The 9,396-nt window shown below is 47.5% G+C and overlaps 1 pseudogene; it reads left to right on the forward strand.

Annotated features, from left to right (window-relative positions):
• The first annotated feature begins 5,401 nt into the window (after positions 1–5,401).
• On the forward strand, positions 5,402–9,160 carry LOC123067596 (ribulose bisphosphate carboxylase large chain-like; annotated as a pseudogene).
• The last annotated feature ends 236 nt before the right edge of the window (positions 9,161–9,396 follow it).

Raw genomic sequence — 9,396 nt, forward strand, 5'->3', positions numbered from 1 at the left:
ACAACTTATGGGAACAATAATCAACAAGCTTAGGAAGGTAACACAAGTATAGCTTCAAGATTTGAAGCACATAGAGAGGAAACTTGACATTATTGCAATTCCTACAAGCATATGTTCCTCCCTCATAATAATGTTCAGTAGCATCATGAATGAATTCAACAATATAACCAGCACCTAAAGAATTCTTTTCATTATCTACTTGCATGGAAGATTTACTACTCTCCACATAAGCAAATTTCTCATGAATAGTAGTGGGAGCAAACTCAACAAAATAATTATCATGTGAGGCATAATCCAATTGAAAACTAAAATCATGATGACAAGTTTCATGGTTATCATTATTCCTAATAGCATACAAGTCATCACAATAATCATCATAGATAGCAACTTTGTTCTCATAATCAATTGGAACCTCTTCCGAAATAGTGGAATCATCACTAAATAAAGTTGACACTCTTCCAAATCCACTTTCATATTCATCACAATAAGATTCAACATCCTCCAAAATAGTGGGATCGCTACTTCCTAAAGTTGACACTCTTCCAAACCCACTTTCATCAATATAATCGTCATAAATAGGAGGCATGCTATCATCATAATAAATTTGCTCATCAAAACTTGGGGGACAAAAAATATCATATTCATCAAACATAGCTTCCCCAAGCTTGTGGCTTTGCATATCATTAGCATCATGGATATTCAAGGAATTCACACTAACAACATTGCAATCATGCTCATCATTCAAAGATTTAGTACCAAACATTTTAATGCATTCTTCTTCTAGCACTTGAGCACAATTTTCCTTTCCATCATTCTCATGAAAGATATTAAAAAGACGAAGCGTACGAGACAGACTCAACTCCATTTTTTTGTAGTTTTCTTTTATAAACTAAACTAGTGATAAAACAAGAAACAAAAAGATTCGATTGCAAGATCTAAAGATATACCTTCAAGCACTCACCTCCCCGGCAACGGCGCCAGAAAAGAGCTTGATGTCTACTACACAACCTTCTTCTTGTAGATGTTGTTGGGCATGCAAGTGCACAAGTTTGTAGGACAGTAGCAAATTTCCCTCAAGTGGATGACCTAAGCTTTATCAATCCGTGGGAGGCGTAGGATGAAGATGGTCTCTCTCAAACAACCCTGCAACCAAATAACAAAGAGTCTCTTGTGTCCCCAACACACCCAATACAATGGTAAATTGTATAGGTGCACTAGTTCGGCGAAGAGATGGTGATACAAGTGCAAAAAAGATAGTAGATATAGGTTTTTGTAATCTGAAATAATAAAAACAGCAAGGTAACAAGTGATAAAAGTGAGCGTAAACGGTATTGCAATGATAGGAAACAAGGCCTAAGGTTCATACTTTCACTAGTGCAAGTTCTCTCAACAATAATAACATAGATAGATCATATAACAATCCTTCAACATGCAACAAAGACTCACTCCAAAGCCACTAATAGCGGAGAAACAAACGTAGAGATTATGGTAGGGTACGAAACCACCTCAAAGTTATCCTTTTTGATCGATCTATTCAAGAGTTCGTAGTAAAATAACATAGAGCTATTCTTTCCGCTCGATCCATCCTAGAGTTCATACTAGAATAACACCTTAAGACACAAATCAACCAAAACCCTAATGTCACCTAGATACTCCATTGTCACCTCAAGTATCCGTGGGCATGATTATACGATATGCGTCACACAATCTCAAATTCATCCAACCAACACAAAGTACTTCAAAGAGTGCCCCAAAGTTTCTACCAGAGAGTCAAGAAAACGTGTGCCAACCCCTATGCATAGGTTCATGGGTGGAACCCGCAAGTTGGTCACCAAAACATACATCAAGTGGCACGTGATATCCCATTGTCACCACAGATAAACACGGCAAGACATACATCAAGTGTTCTCAAATAAAGACTCAATCCGATAGGATAACTTCAAGAAGGAAACTCAATTCATCACAAGAGAGTAGAGGGGGAGAAACATTATAAGATCCAACTATAATAGCAAAGCTCGCGATATATCAAGATCTTGCCATAGAGAGAACACGAGAGAGAGATCAAACACATAGGTACTAGTATATACCCTCAGCCCCGAGGGTGAACTACTCCCTCCTTGTCATGGATAGCGCCGAGATGATGAAGATGGCCACAGAGGGTGAACGGGCTCCCGAGAGGTTTTTGGTGGCTACAGAGGCTTGCGGTTGCGGAACTCCTGATCTATCTTGATATTCGATGGTTTTAGGGTACGTAAGCTTATATAGGCGAAAGAAGTCGGTCGGGAGGTGCTTGAGGGGCCCACAAGACAGGGGGGCGCGCCCATTAGGGGGGCCGCCCCCTATCTCCTGGCCTCCTCGAGGATCTTCTGACGTGAACTCCAAGTCTCCAGGATGATATTCTTCCAAAAAATCACGATGCCGAAGGTTTCATTCCGTTTGGACTCTATTTGATATCCCTTTTCTTTGAAATACTGAAACAGGCAATAAAACAACAATATGGGCTGGGCCTCCGGTTAATAGGTTAGTCCCAAAAGTAATATAAAAGTGCAAAATAAAGCCCATAATCATTCAAAACAGGTAATAAAATAGCATGAATGCTTCATAAATTATAGATATGTTGGATACATATCAGCCGCCCAACCCTCCCTCACTGTGGCTACCGAGCATTGGCCCTCTGTTCTTGGGGACATGTCCCTCGTCGCGGACCTGTTGGAGGCGCCCCTTCACGACCCCCACCACTGCTGCCGGTGGCTGCACCGGACTCGTCGGCTAGAAGGGACCGCTGCGTCATCCCCTGCCCCCCGCGGTCTAAGGGTCCCAAACGGGGCTGTTCGGCGCCGACTCTCATCACGACATTGCGGCGGAGCACCCGCATTGACGATTCGCTGCCACCAGGAACCCTGACCCCGTCCATCCCGGAGCGCGGGAAACGGAGGGTCATTGCTCGGTTCCTGGAATCACGTACCTCCATCAGCCCGCCTCCCGGTCTCCATGCTATTTTTTGTGCTCGAGTTGGTGTCGCTGGGGAAGCTCGCAAAGGTAGCCAACGACCCCGGGATTGTGGTCAGGGGGGAAAGGGTCCCCCTTAGTTGAAATCGACGCAATCCAGGCGAAGGAAGTGTTGGATGGTAAACTTGCCGTAACTTGCACTAACTGACCAGGGCTAGGGCCGTGGCTCCGCCCGAGGAAGGGTCCACCTCCAGGCCCGACCTCCCGTCTCAAGGGGAGACTAGTGCTCGTGGTCGCACTCGCTCAAGGACTAATGCTATGCGTCGGGGACAAAGTGCCTCCCTCATCCCAAGGATCAGGACCCCCTCCTCGGTTATCTAATGCAGACACTATTCTGGAATATTCGTGGCTTTGATCAGACTAGCCGCAGCCGCCAACTTGCCGAATACATGCCAGATGAGCGAACTCACACTGTTGCCCTCCAGGAAATGATGCGGTCTGAGTTTTCCCTCTTCGAGCTTAATAGCTTGAGCCCCGACCTCTTTGGCTGGCACTAGCTCCCTTCTAGTGGGAGCACACGCCACTCCGGAGGCATCCTTCTAGGGGTGAAGGACGCCTCCTTTGAGGTGGGAAGCATGGACCAGGAGAGTTTTTCTTTAGCATGGAGGTGTTTGAACGCTACATGTGCTTCAAGTAGGAAATCATCATTGTCTATGGTCTGGCGGATCACCGCTACTCGTCCGCATTTCTTGCGGAGCTTAGTACCGAAGATCTCGAATGCCCAGTTGCCGGCCATGGTGGGCGGTGACTTCAATCTCATCCGCCACCCGGACGACCAACGCAACGGTAACATCAACTTCCCTCGAATGCAGCTCTTCAATGACTACATTGCTGATTCGGGGCTGCGGGAGCTGGACCCCATTGGTGCCCGATTCACCTGGACAAATAAACAGGTGTCCCTGACCCTTTCCATCCTTGATCGCGGTTTCATGTCGCCGGACTAGGAGCTCAAGTGCCCCTCGACCTTGCTCCGGGAGATCACTCAGATTGGGTCCGGCCATATCCCGCTCCTCCGCGGAGGAAAGGCCACACCCCCACCGAGGTTCCGCTTCGAGAACTTATGGCTTCAGCACGGTCCTATCTAGATGGATGGCAGCCCAGTCCGAGCCACACCGACACATCTCTGTCGCAAATGATTGGCACTTTTGTGCCAACTGCGTCGAGCAATTCATGAAATGGCGGGGCGCCAATATTGGTTGGGATCTCCGAGTTAGAAAGCAAAATTTGCTTTCGGCGACCCAAGCCCTGGACCTAAGGGCGGACTTGACTGGCCTGTCTTCGGACAAATGGATGCAGCGCTATGCGCTCGAGGAGGAACTCATGGTCATTTGCATGGATGAGGAGTGCTATTGGTGCCACCACGGTACACAACGTTGAGTGTTGCAAGGGACGCGAACACAACATACTTCCAAGCGGCCGCCAACGGGCCTAGACTTCGCAACACCATCCCCTTTCTTTGGGTGGGTGACACGCTTCTTGATGACCCGTCGGCCATCCGCGCCCACATGGATGGGTTCTACAAAGACCTATTCTCCCCGTCGGCTCTAGGTGGAGCGGCCCTCGCCCCGGATATTTGCCCCCCCACCAAATCTCTGCTGATGCCAACGTGGCTCTCATGGCTCCTTTCGAGGAGGATGAGGTGTGGGCGACGGTCAACGGCATGAACCCTGATTCTGCTCCGGGCCCCGACGATCTCCCGATGCGCTTCTTCCATGTGTTCTGGCCGGCCATGAAACACGAGCTTATGGCCATGTTCCAGGAGTCTTTCTTGGGAGTCTTACATCTATCACACCTCAACTACAGGATTATGACTCTCATCCCTAAGGTGCTGGGCGCATCGAACATCCGACAGTTTCAGACGATCACGGTGATCAATGTGGTCTTCCTCATTATCGCCAAGGCTTACACCAATAGGCGGACCTCTTGGCAGACACCTTGACACACCCCAACCAATCCACCTTCATTCAAGGCCGTTTCATTCTGGATGGGGTGCTTGTATTTCATGAAGTCCTTCATGAAGTCAAAAGCAAACGGCAAAAGGTTGCCTTAAGATCGACTTCCATAAGGCCTATGACACGTTACATTGGCCCTTCCTACGAGAAGTCCTACTTCCCAAGGGCTTCGATGACCGCTGGGTGACGCGCATCATGTAATTGGTGTCTAGTGGTCGCACTGCCGTCAACATTAATAGCGAGGTGGGTCCTTTCTTCCTCTCACTTTGTGGGGTCAGGTAGGGCGACCCCTTTATCCCCCTCTTGTTCACCATGGTGGTTGATGCCCTGGCCGCCATTCTAGACTTGGCCAAGGCGGGCGCCCACATCCGTGGCATCGTCCCGCATCTGGTGGCCCTGGAGGGGTCTCCTTCCTGCAATATGCGGATGACACGATTATCATGGTTGAAGGGTCCGACAACGATATAGCCAACCTAAAATTCCTCTTGCTCTGCTTCCAGCAGATGTCGGGTTTAACCATCAACTTCACTAAGAGTGAAGTTATGGTCCTTAGTTACTCCGCCGAGGAAAGTCAGAGCATTGCGGACCGTCTCAACTGCCCCCTCAGGGATTTCCCAACCATACATTTGAGAAGCTCCATTAGTGACTCCCACCTTTCGGTAGCGGATCTTCGGCCATATGTGACCAAGATCTAACATCGAGTGTGGCCTTGGCAGGGCAGGTGGCTCTCCCAGGTGGCTCGGACGATCCTGATCAACTCGTCCTTGTCGAGTCTCCCCATGTTTATCATGAGCTTCTATAGCCTCCATGAAACCTTGCACGATGAGATCACCAAATTCCTATCAAGGTTTTTTCTGAGCGGGAGAGGGAAACAAGCAAAAGTATCAGATGGTATGGTGGTCGGACATTTGTCGCCCCAAGGACCAGGCGGTCTTGGCATCATGTCCTCGAAGTGCATGAATGTTGACCTACTGTCCAAATGGTTGTGGTGTATCGCTAATATTGAGGGTGGGCTCTAGCTGGACATTATCAAGGAGAAGTACCTCCGCAACCATCCGCTTGCCTTCTGCCAATGCGCGGGAGGGGCCATAGTTCTGGGAATCCATCATCCAGCTCCTTCCAGTGCGGCGCATAGGGTCCTCAATCTCCGTAGGGTCAGGAGCGGCGACCCTCTTTTGGTTCAATCGCTAGGTGTCCGACGAACCCTTTGCAGCTAGATTTCCGGAGCTTTTCTCCATCTGTGTGACCCCACTTGTCTTGGTCGAGACTGCCCTTATTGATTTGGGGAGCCTCGCCTTCCGATGGCCTTTGGGCCTATTGAGCAGGTTGCCTTGGATGAGCTCCTAGCTTGTGTCGCCCTCCACACTCCCAGCCTTGCCCCTGACCGGATTAGGTGGTGTCTCGAGCCGAGCGGATGCTTCTCTAATCAATCCCTTTACCATGACATTGCGGTGTCTCCAGTGCCAGAACCCCTATATGCCATCTGGACAATCTGGCTTCCGCTTAAGATTAGGATTTTCCTATGGCAATGGATCCGCGGGAGGGTACCTTCAGGGGTGGAGGTGCTCAAATGCAATGGCCCAGGGAATGACAAGTGCCCTCTTTGCGATGTTGAGGAAGGTTCAAATCACATCTTCTTCAAGTGTGTGACGGTTCGTTTCCTTTGGAGTTGTTTTCGGGAAGTGGTAGGTGGCAGGTGGTGCCACTCGGACCTCCCGGAACTCTTTGAAGAGATTCAAGACTGCTCTACCGGCACGTGCCACATTAGGTGGCTTGGCGTTGGAGCGCTTGTGTGGACATCCGCAACAAGCTCGTTATTGAAGACTCTCCTCTGCGTCGCTCTTCTGACGCCATCTACAAACTATGTGGTTTTCTACAGCTGTGGAAGCCACTTAGCCGAGGACAGTAGCACGCCGCCATCGACCATGATTGCAGATCTTCGCTCGTTGGCTCATCGCTTGGCGCCCCCTCCCCCCCGCCGCAACCAGATTAGGCCCCTATTTGGCCTGGCGTTGTGGCCTGTGTTAGCCTTTTTTCTTTTCTCTTTAGGGCTTGTTGAGCTGTGCCCTCAGCATTAACCTTGCACTTTTTCGTGCGCTGTTTTTTTGTTTTCTTTCGTGCTCTGTTCGTAACTTGTGGTATCAGTGGTGGTGCTTTATTTATAAAGCGGGGCGTAAAGCCTTTTTCGGTAAATACTAAATCAACTTTCTCCTCTCCCATTTTATAGATGCATCTCATGTACTTGAATGGAGAAAGCGCTATCAAGTTATCTATGGAGTTTGTGACGGTTTATATTATCTTCACCAAAAGCACATCGTTCACCTAGATCTTAAACTTGCAAATATTTTGCTAGATGATAATATGATGCTGGAAGTTGGTGATTTTGGTCTCTTGAGATGCTTCAATGAAAATCAGAGCCGAATTTTACTTCAAAATTGGTCAGAACTCTGTAAGCTTGCTATCAATCTTGGAAACTCTCTTTTGTTATGTATGAATGCATATTGGTCCCTTTTTCTTATGAATTTGACTACATAAATACTCCTGTAGGGGATATATGGCACCTGAATTCTATGGCGGACCGATCACATACAATTTTGATATTTATAGTCTTGATATGATAATCATAGAGATAGTAACAGGAGAGAAGGGATGTCCTAATATTGACAAGGTAAGACAAGGTCGTTCCTATATAAAGTCTTGATTTCAAAATGACTATAGTATCATATTTCCATTTAGCCATAGGACAGTATCATTCTTGGATCACATAGTAGTGCGAAGCACAAATTAGCTGCATGGTATCAAGGCAACCATAAAATTTCTAAATACGTAGGAATAGTAATGTGTTACATAATGCATCTACATAGTACAATATATTCGTAATATGTTACTATGCAAGTTAATTTTTTTACATGCTACTTTCTCAAGATACCTTATCCCTATAGTTTTATAGTGGGTCTCTGTAAGTACCATTTCCTAGCTGAAAATGTTCCTCCTTTCCCAGTTTGAGTTTTAGCTAAGGTCTCACAGTGTCGGTGTGTACTTTCTGCTTGGCATAGTGATCTGTTAAGATTTTATAGCTCCTTTTTTTAATACATGTCTGTTCTTTTTACCAAAGCGTGGAAGGCGCTGATGAGTCAAGTGTGAAGTCTGCTATCACTTCGAGCCTGTTGCTGGGGCTGTTATGTAGCTTATCCATTAGACCTATTTGAAGAGGGTTCCGTTACTAACATGTTTACTTCCATTGTAGGTAACGTATTTGGTTTCAAAGCGTGCTCTACGTTTGGAGGATCTACGAATTCCCCCTACTTATTCAAAAACTTTCCAAGGCCCGCCTCATGGTATCCAAGTTGAAAGAGATAACTTGAACAAGTATGGTCGTCCTTTATTGGGATGTACTATTAAACCAAAATTAGGATTATCCGCAAAAAATTATGGTAGAGCGTTTATGAGTGTCTACGTGGTGGACTTGATTTTACCAAAGATGATGAAAACGTAAACTCACAACCATTTATGCGCCGGAGAGACCGTTTTGTCTTTTGTGCTGAAGCTATTTATAAATCACAGGCCGAAATCGGTGAAATCAAGGGGCATTACTTGAATGCGACTGCGGGTACATGTGAAGAAATGATTAAGAGAGCTGTATTTGCAAGAGAATTAGGGGTTCCTATTCTAATGCATGACTACTTAACTGGGGGATTCACCGCAAATACTACTTGGCTCATTATTGCCGCGACAATGGCCTACTTCTTCACATTCACCGTGCAATGCATGCAGCTATTGATAGACAGAAAAATCATGGTATGCATTTCCGTGTATTAGCTAAAGTATTGCGTATGTCTGGGGGAGATCATATCCACTCCGGTACAGTAGTAGGTAAGTTAGAAGGGGAACACAAAATGACTTTAGGTTTTGTTGATTTATTGCGTGATGATTTTATTGAAAAAGATCGTGCTCACGATATATTTTTCACTCAGGACTGGGTATCCATGCCAGGTGTTATACCGGTAGCTTCAGGTGGTATTCATGTTTGGCATATGCCAGCTCTGACCGAAATCTTTGGGGACGATTCTGTGTTACAATTTGGTGGAGGAACTTTAGGACATCCTTGGGGAAATGCACCTGGTGCAGCAGCTAATCGAGTGGCTTTAGAAGCCTGTGGGTCACATGTGCAGTCTGTATCCCGCTCCCTGCTCCCCTGAGCTCTGCGCCGGCCGCCACTCTGGCGCCGGTGGCCACCAACTACGCTGCCCTCCACTCCGAAGACAGCGCCCACTCCCTGCTGTGTCATGGCCTCTAGGGTCTCCCTCTCTGGCTCGGATTCCGACACCCCCCACCTCCCCCCCTGCGCGGCCATCCCCCTCCCCTCCCCTCCACTCGCGCCACGGCCGCAGCCCTCCCCTCCTCAGGCACTGCCGTGGGTGCAGCTCAGGTCCGC

Source organism: Triticum aestivum, chromosome 3B, assembly GCF_018294505.1.
Source record: "Triticum aestivum cultivar Chinese Spring chromosome 3B, IWGSC CS RefSeq v2.1, whole genome shotgun sequence".
Taxonomy (NCBI): domain Eukaryota; kingdom Viridiplantae; phylum Streptophyta; class Magnoliopsida; order Poales; family Poaceae; genus Triticum; species Triticum aestivum.